We start from the raw sequence: 9,806 nt of genomic DNA on the forward strand, positions 1-9,806 counted from the left end.
GTGATGATCCTTTTTAATTTAACATTACTGCAAGTTATTGCCTTTTATCTGTAGTTGCAGTTAGTCAGGGGAGGTGCCCATCATTTCCTGGTCCAACCCCCGTCTTCAGTCAAAGCAGGAATTTGAACCGTGATCTCACATGGTGATAGAATTGCTGCCTGTCTAATTGAATGTTTAATTAATAAATACAGTTAGATTGTAAATTAGATAGATGCTTTTGCATCTTTAGAAATAATCTTGAGATAGAAATGTTTTTACTTTAAATGAGCATGTGTAAAACTAAAACAATGATGAAGGATGCTGAAGTCTCATGTAGCTCTCACTTCACTTCACATCCTGTTGAAGCCCATAGTTCTGAGTAACAGCCTTGATGCTTGGTCAAAGGGTGGAGAGATGGCCCACCACAACGCATGACTCTCAGTGTAGCTGTTGCATGTGGCTTTGCTTCTTGTTCTGAAGCAGAAGGTCTCTACAAAGGGATGTGAGATCTGAAAGGTGGAGTGCTCGATTCTATGAAGTAGTTGACTTCTGACTTTCTATTTTGTATTTAGAACAACAAACATTGTCTTTTGCAAATAAATATCAATTGTGTGTGAATCACAACATATTCCCCACGTGTTTTTTCAGCCATGCTTCGGTCTCTCCCTCTTAAAAGCACTTTGCAAAAATGAAACATAACATGTATGCAGTGTAAAATATTATAGACCACTTCTTTCTCAGTGGAAATTGTCCACAGGTGTAACGATAACATGGTTATTTGCAATAAGAAAGGAAATGGCCTAGTTCCTTATGTTACTGGTTTTACTTTATAATGCTATAATGCATTTAAATGTCTCTTGTTAAAAAGTAATTGTGTTTAAATCCTGATACATTTGGTAACGTTAGATAATCACAAATGGTCAAGACTGGTTGTAGGATTATAAAGTTTACAGAAATACAGGATGCACAAAATCATATACTGTAAAACAAAAGGAAAAATGTTGAGTACTCTAAAATACATGAAGGCATGCTTTGGAGTTCACTGCCAAAAAACCAAGGGAGTTTTTGGTGTTTAAAAACAAAGAAATCAGTGATACTCTACAATATTGTTCAACTTGTGAAAATGACAATGCTCTACCTTACAGAGAGCACTATCTCAACAGATACTTTAACCTGTAAGTTCCTCACATCTCTTGGTTTTGGTGATATTTCCTCTCACCTCTCCCCTACAGCTTTCTACCACCTACACTGTGGCTATTTCAATGTTATGGAACAAAACAGCTAGCCTACATAGAGTGAACAATACAGCATTGAGCAACTCCAACAATGTCTTTGGTGTGTGGAGCCATCCAACTCACTGCTGTTGCTCAGTAAGTATATCCAGTATGTAAACCAAACATCTTACTAAGCTACAGAATTAGTTTTCTGTGACCATATGGAATCTGCAATGTACTTGATAAAAACAGATGTGTTTGCTAGCTAGCAGTCGTCATGTTCCCACATTGCTTTCCTGGTGTGTTGCACGATTAACCACAGCCATCGGTCTGTTGAATAGAGTGACACTGAAGTAATGTCTCTGTGTGTGTCTTTTTTGTTCTCATGCTGGTATGATTAAAACCACATTCATAAAATGTGTCAATCGGGTTTTGCTGTTTAAATAGGTCCTGTACTTCTTAGCTAAGCACCAAAAACTGAAAACATATTTTATTGTCTAATTAAAGGGGCTTCTTTGAAAAAATAAAATCTCAGTAGATAGAGATTTCGAAAGAAAATGGTCCTCAGGTTTTAAATGTAGGGGGGAGGTCATGTTATACATTTCAGCCAATCACTACAATTGCTACTTTGTAGAAGTTGATCTTCTTGTGAGCAAACCTTCATTTGGTTGGAAAGACATCAGTCGTGAGAGACGACAGAGCTGCACCACAATGATCGGTCAACTGGCTGCTTTGATTCTTCTTTGTACGATGTGTAGGTGCAATTCTTTACTCCTGTATGAAAGACAATACCATTTGATGATCTTAAAGATGATCTCCTCCAATAAACCTTTTCTTTGTCTTTTTTCTTTAGCTCTGATTGAATCGGCAGAGGATCCTCACCTGATCTCTTTGGCTGTGGTAGAAGTTGGTGGAAATTGTACTTTTCAATTTCCAGTATTGGAGATCGAAGGCAAACAACTTTCTCTGTTCAAACAGTCTCTTGGACAAATGGCCCAGCCAGTCTATAAGTTGATTCTTGGCAAACTAACATTTGTTAAACCCTTTTTAGACGAACGGTTCACAGCAACACAAGGGAATACTCATTATCTTTTCACAATCAGAAATGTCAGAAAAGAGGACCAAGCAACATATTTCTGTCTCACTGGATGGGCGTATTCACTGAGTTTTGGAACTGGCATCTTCTTGGCTGTGAAAGGTAAATATATATTACTTTCAGTTATTGTGTCAAGTCTCATGTCATACAAATCATTTATATAAAATGTTATGTTTTCTTTTACTGAATCACGCAGATCAGCGGAAATCTGTCTACGTGAAGCAAAGTCCGAAGCCCAAGTCAGTCCAACCCGGCGACTCAGTGACTCTGGAGTGTTCACTTATCTCCAAAAACAACGAAAGCGCAGATCAGTGTCCAGGTGAACACAATGTTTACTGGTTCAGATCTGGATCAGGAGAATCCCATCCAAGCATCCTTTACACTCACAGTGAGGAACAAAAGGAACGCAGTTGTGTCTTCAGTCTGTCCAAAACTATACACAACTCCTCTGATACCGGGACGTATTACTGTGCTGTGGCTACATGTGGACAGATCCTGTTTGGAGAAGGAACTACAGTGGAGACAAGTACGTTTTAAAGTATATTTAAATTACATTTGAATTTTGTATTTATATGTATATAAATATTAAGTGGATAAGTTAGAGTGGATAAAGTCATTAACTACAACTACACTTAGCAATTATTTTATTGAGACATGAATTATAACTGATGAACGAATCTCCTTTGAAACTCATCCCTTCGTAAGAATGACTTTTCTCAGATTTCAAATTACCGATATTTTGTTGCGGTGTATGTCTAAAAAGTAAGACTTCCTTTGTTTCCTTATTTAGGAGATTCAGAAACAGAACTGAACCCAGTTGTCCTTGTGCTTGGAGTGCTGTTGGCCTGCTGTGTGACTGTGATTGCCTTTCGTATTTTCTATGGATACCGAAGGAAATCTTGCAAAAATTGCAAAGGTAGGCTCAGCATATTATACTTTAGTTTCAGTTATGCTTTTTTAGGTGGAACCATAACGATCTAATAATCTTGAAAAGATAGCTTGGCTGTGAAAACAGACAATGATTGTAAGGATGGGAGTTTTCACAAGATTTTTAATTGACTCCAATAAATGATGAAATTATGGAAAATCCATCAATATAAGATTTTTGGCTCAACATAGTGTGCATTTGTGTTTCTATTCAATCAATGAGATGACTGTTCTAATAGTCAAATACCTTTACTTGTGTAAAACCACCATGGCCACTACTACTGAGTCAATAATATAAACTCCAGAGCTGTTTGTTTGTTTTTTTGTGTCATAGTGTTAGATAATTGTAAACCTGAGGTCACTTAATCTATTGTTTTGAATGCAAAAGGATACATTATTATATGTGATAGTGTGTAATACAGAATATCATATTGCAACAGGAATTATTGAACATCTGATCCCAGAAGTACACATTATCCAGGTAGCCTTGAGAACATAACATTATCCCTTACTGCTTAAAGCTCTGAAGGAGTTCAGCAGATTAATCACAACAACACTGAAGGTGAATTGAGCACATTACAAAAAGTCATAATCATGTGTGTGTACTCTGAAACCCTGTTTTACATTCAAACAGGAGCAGTGGGTGCTTCCCATCATCATGGACCCGACATGTCAACTGGGGGTCAATCAAATGACATGGTAAATATATGGTGGTATGCTTTTTATTTGTTGAAGACACAGATTATAATCAAATTATAAAACAACAGTATAATAAACCAACTGATAAGTAGCTAAACTTAATGTATGTTATGTATTCCTGATAAAGAGTGACAAGGTATAAATATAACTACTGATGGCTGAACATTTGACAAAAGAAAGTGTTTAAAGATCACTGCAAAGCAATCTCTACTCTAGACTTGTTCTATATGTTAAAGTCACCTAATCGCCAAAATGTTTTTTTACTTGACGCACGTTTTGTTTTTTATTTTGCAGGATGAAGAAGTGAAGGCAGTGACTTATGCATCAGTGGATTTCTCAACAAGGAAAGTGAAAAGAGGAAGGAGAAAGGAGAGAGAAATGCCAAAAGATTGTATGTACTCTGTTGTTAGATCTGATCACTACAACCAGCCACACCCCTCTCTTTAGTCAGAGATTTGAGTTGCTTTCTGAATGTGTTGACACAGGAAGTGTGCCAACTTTACTGTAAGGTGTCATCTAGGTCGACATGTCTGTGGAACTGTTTGCTTCCGATTTTTTGTTGACATAATAAAACTTGATATTTATACTGTCCCCTAATATTGAGTAACTGTATCTTCATTAAACTACTACAACATACAAAATATGCCTGTGAGTTACGTGTTAGCCTCCTTAGATAAACAATGCATGGATTTAGTCCTTCATCCAAGTCTGCGGTGAGGGACTCAGGGCAACAAATCTGTCATCCAGTTGAAGGATAGTTATCTTTCAACTGATGATCGATATATATTTATGGTTAGAATAAAGATAAAGATTTATTTATTTTTATATAATACAACTTCTAAATGGCCTTTGATACTGTTAATAACCAAGACAAAGTGATACAAGAAGAGGTTTTCTTCTCCTTTTCATTCACAGACATTTGTTTAAGTCATTAGACCAAAAACCTTTTGTCCGCTGCTTTCCCTACTGCTGCAGGGGAGTAGTTTCTTACTCCGTGATAAGAGCAGGTCAAATACATTACAAGTTGCATGAGACATGATCTGGTCCTATACATTCATTGAGTGCTGTTGTGGTTCAAATTATTTAGTTTTATGAAGTTACTACCCTTAAGTTGCCCTTGTGTGTTTTGTTTATAGTCTTTCACATTTACTTTGTGTCGATGCCTTTTAGCAATGGACGGGGCCACCAAACATCTGTAACGTCTGCCTTTTGGGAAAAAACATTAACCTGATAAAAAGGCTTTCTGAATGGAGGAGAAAGTCAAAACTCCACAGATGATGAAACTTCAGACTTCATGTTGTAAGGCATGTTATTTAATATAAGAATATTGCAAAAGCTTTTAAATATAGGGTTGGCAAAAAAAACTTGTCTGACATTGGATACATGATATGTATTCCAGAGTCGAATATGAGCACTTCAAACTACTGTACTGCCTGAGGTGAACAAGGGGAAACACATTCCTGTTACATATAATTTAGAAAGATTCTTGCAAAACATACATCTGACTGCTGCCTTTTAGTTCCCTGTAAATGTGGGTGAACAGACACCCACTTGACAACAAATGTTGAGTGGAAAGGTGGGCTGCCAACATAGGGTGTGCTTTCAAAGTCACATTTCCTTCAATGTCGTTCGTTATACAAACGTACCCTTTCAGTTATACAGTATCTTAGTCATGCATTGACAGTGAAGGTGTCTTTAGTGCTGTTTTAAAGTGTGTGTGCTGTTTGACTTTGTTCAGCTCAAATAACACATGAAGAGGTGAATAACGTTGAGCACTATGTTCTCAGAGTCAGACGTAAACAGTATCATCTCAGAATCACTGTGTGTTGGCTCTTTAGTTTTTCTTTGTAATGTGATTTACAGTACATAAAGCCGACAAATACTGTGTTAAAGTGAACACTATGAGCGACAATGATTAAACTAAAATTAGATTTATGTTTCCTTGTGAAACACTTCCCTTCTTGCACCTCTAGCCTCATTACATATCCTGTAGGGCAGGTCTCTTCAGAGGAAACAGATTCAGTGGTCGGTCAAAGGAAGAGAAATGGCTTTTTCTCTCTCACTGTAGCTGTGACATGTGCATTTACTTTTGCTTTGAAGTAAAATGCCTGACTGCTTTGAGACTAGAAAGAAAAGTTATGGATACTAAATGTTTTTCTCGTGAATTATTTGGCAAAACATTCTGCAACAAAAATGCATTTGGACAAAAATAGCTCTATTACTAAGTAATGCATTACTGCCCAACACAGCACCAGACCTACATCATGTCCTAAAGGTACTGACATGTCAGTGACAAAATGAATGACCACGCACACACATTTACAGTGAGCTTCAATAGCAAAATGCTTTCGACACGGACAAGAATAAAAGTAAATTCTCATTGCAGTGGAAATTCTGTTCACTGTTGTGACAGGAAGTTTGTCCGTCAGTTGTTTACTTTTGTGTATCTGCTGCGTATCAGTATGTCAAAAAATGTCACATGGTGTTTGGTCAGACAGTTTTTCCATTTCATTGAAAAGGGGACATGATCGAAGGTTTGGTTAATTGAGGGTTGTGGTCTGCCTTTCAGCCAATCACAATGACTTCTACTTTGTTAACCTTGATGACTTTTGGGTAAATGTTCCATTTGGGTGCGCAGACATCAGCAGTGCAAGGGAAGGGCTCTGTGGCACAATGATGGGAAGACTGGCTGCTCTGTTTCTTCTAAGGACATTGTGTGAGTGCAACTTTACTTATTACTGAAACACGAGTACTACTATTTTCTAAAGGTCGTATTAAAGTTTAGACAAGTTTAACAATTAGTATTACTGTATTATCTTATCAATTTTCATTGTCTTATCTTATCAATCATTGTTTTTGTCCTGTTGTCTCTCTTTTCAGCCCTGATTCAAACTGCAGAGGTTCCTCACCAGATCTCTTTGACTCTGGTGGAACTTGGTGGCAATTTGACTCTGACATGTTCAGTCTTTGAAAATAAAGCGGGGATGGTTTACTGGTATAAGCTGAAGTTTGGATATATGTTTCAAACTGTTGCGGCAGGAACTTTTGACAAAATACAACTTCAAGGACAATTTAACAACTCAAGATTCAACATCACAAAACCACACGCTCAGAACATTTTAAACATCAGAAATGTAACAAAAGAAGATGAAGCAATGTACTTCTGTCAAGCAGGATCGGCATACAAAATGAAAATGATTTACGGCACACTTTTAGTTGTGAATGGTAAAGTATATTCATTTTGATTACTTAATTTGCTACATTGTAAAATCCTTAAAATCAGTTACTTTATTCTTAATTTTTGTCCTTCACACAGATCATAAAAACCTGAAGAAATCTATCTACGTGAAACAAAGTCCGGAGACTGAGTTGGTCCAGCCCGGCGACTCAGTGACTCTCCAGTGTTCACTCCTCTCCAAAAACAAAGAAAACGCAGATCAGTGTCCAGACGAACACAATGTTTCCTGGTTCAGATCTGGATCAGGAGAATCCCATCCAAGCATCCTTTACACTCACAGTGAGGAACAAAAGGAACGCAGCTGTGTCTTCAGTCTGTCCAAAACTATACACAGCTCCTCTGATACCGGGACGTATTACTGTGCTGTGGCTACATGTGGACAGATCCTGTTTGGAGAAGGAACTACAGTGGAGACAAGTACGTTTTAAAGTGTTGTTTCAATTATATTTCAATGTTTATTCATATTAAGTCTCTAAGTGTGTTTATAAAGGGGGATGAAGTATAAGCTACAACTACACTGATCAGCCATAACATTATTACCACCTGCCTAATATTGTGTAAGACCCTCTTTTGTGGCAAAAACCGTCCTGACCCGTCGAAGCATGGCCTCCACTATAGACCTCTGATGGTGTGCTGTAAGGTATCTGGCACCAAGACGTTGCAGCAGATCCTCTAAGTCCTGTAAATTGTGAGGTTTGGGCCTCCATGGATCAGACTTGTTTATCCAGCACATCCCACAGATGCTCAATCGGATTGAGATCTGGGAAATGTGGAGGCCAAGTTAACACCTTGAACTAGTTGTCGTGTTCCTCAAACCATTCCTGAACCATTTTATTTGTTGTGTGGCAGTACGCATTATCCTGCTGAAAGAGGCCAATGCCAACAGGGAATGTTCAGTATATTCCTTATAGGCTATATTAGTTGAAAAACGTTTTTTGCCAATGTACCATCCCATCTTATAAAATGATTATAGACGTCCAAGTCAATATCTGTTGTTATTTGATTATAGGAAGGAAATGAAGGTGTGCGGTTTCAAACATCGATTGCTGTATATATCATAGGTTAGCTTATGATCAATCCAAGTGGTTTAAGTCACTGTTGTTTAAGTGTTTGATAGGGACGTTTGCATATTAAGTGTTGATTAGATGTCAAATTTAAATCAAACTCAAATGAAATCTAGTGTGATTGTTAGGAAAACAATTACAGTAAATTAAAATCTTCTTTGGTGGAGGTACATTTTCTTTTATTCCAACTGTTATTGCATTTTCCTTTCATCTTTCAGGAACCGTCTCACAGACAAGCAATGTATTTCTGCTTCTGCCGTCTGTGGTCTCGGCCATTAGTGTGATTGTTATAGCCATCCTTATTCACGCCATCAAGAGAAACAAGTGTGATTATTGCCATAATAAAGGTAAAATAAGTGACCTATCTAAACACATTATTTAGATGATGCTGATATCATTGCTTTAACAAACTAGGGCATCCTTATCTATTTTTAACTTGTGTTCATATTGTAGCTGCTGTTTACCTGCAAGGAAATGTTGCAAAAATGAATGTGAAGGTAAGATCAACATTGCAAAAGGCTTATGATGCAACTCGATCAGTTTTGTCATCACAAATAATTTGTAATATATTTCCTTAGAGAAATGAAGACCCGTGGATTTATTCTACTGTCGTCTTTACCGTGATGGAAACTGGCCCCAGGGTCTACACGGCTGCCAAGGCTTTTTGATCTGAGTGAAATGTGGAGTCAGCGATTCTCAAGAAAGATTGTTGATATTTGATCTTAAAACAAATGTCCCCCTTCGTATTTACCCTGCCTCTTGCTCCCACTGCCTTTCTCTTTACACATCCATGGCCCTCCTTTCCCCTGTCCTCTGCACAGGCATAAACGCCCTGATGCTGATTGGCTGGATCAAAACCAGCTCTTCTTTTAGCATAGGCACATAATGCAGTCAGCTAGCGGAGTAGATATTAGTTAGTAGTGTATTGGATTTGAATATTAGACTGCACCTTTTGACTGTGTCAGATGTCTTTGTACCAAATGTGATATTTGGTGTTAATGTGTTTCAGTTTAAAGCTGTTATAACATGTTGGGATTAGCTTGCATTATTCATAGAATGTTGGTTTGATGTTTTGTTTTTCTTATGCTTAAGTGATATTGAATGAATTTAAATATAAAATGCATTTTGTTCCATTTCTGTTTGTTGAACTTTTTTGTCAAACACAGATATTAGTCTGTGAAACATCTATACTGTCGTCATACTGATTCTATGCCGCCATACACCCTTTGTCTTATCAACTTGGAAGAGCAAAGCAGGAAGACTATTTCCTCTACATATAATCTATTTTCTGCTCATCTCCGTACCATAAACCAGGGGTTCCCAAAGTGGGGGTCGCGAGATGATTACAAAATAAAAAATGGATTAATTTTTTTTATAATTTTTTTTTCCCAATTATTATAATTTTTTTCTTTGACAACCCACTAGCGCAGTTTTTCTCAAACTTTTTTTTTTTTTTTTTCGACAGGGGGTCGCCAGTCTCTGGCACTGTTTTTTTGGGGGTCGCGGGATGAAAAGTTTGGGAACCCCTAACATACACCAGGGGCATTAAAAGTCGTTGTTTTTTTCTATTAAAGCAAATTCAGCTTAAT

The 9,806-nt window shown here is 37.4% G+C and overlaps 1 long non-coding RNA gene across 1 annotated transcript; it reads left to right on the top strand.

The window, feature by feature from the left end:
- Positions 1-8,432: 8,432 nt before the first annotated feature.
- LOC307033963 lies at positions 8,433-9,158 on the top strand. Its single transcript, XR_013806733.1, has 3 exons — positions 8,433-8,564; positions 8,671-8,714; positions 8,796-9,158. It is a non-coding gene; the product is annotated as an uncharacterized lncRNA (long non-coding RNA).
- Positions 9,159-9,806: the final 648 nt, after the last annotated feature.

Source organism: Notothenia rossii (genome assembly GCF_949606895.1).
Source record: "Notothenia rossii genome assembly, chromosome: 3".
Classification (NCBI taxonomy): Eukaryota; Metazoa; Chordata; class Actinopteri; order Perciformes; family Nototheniidae; genus Notothenia; species Notothenia rossii.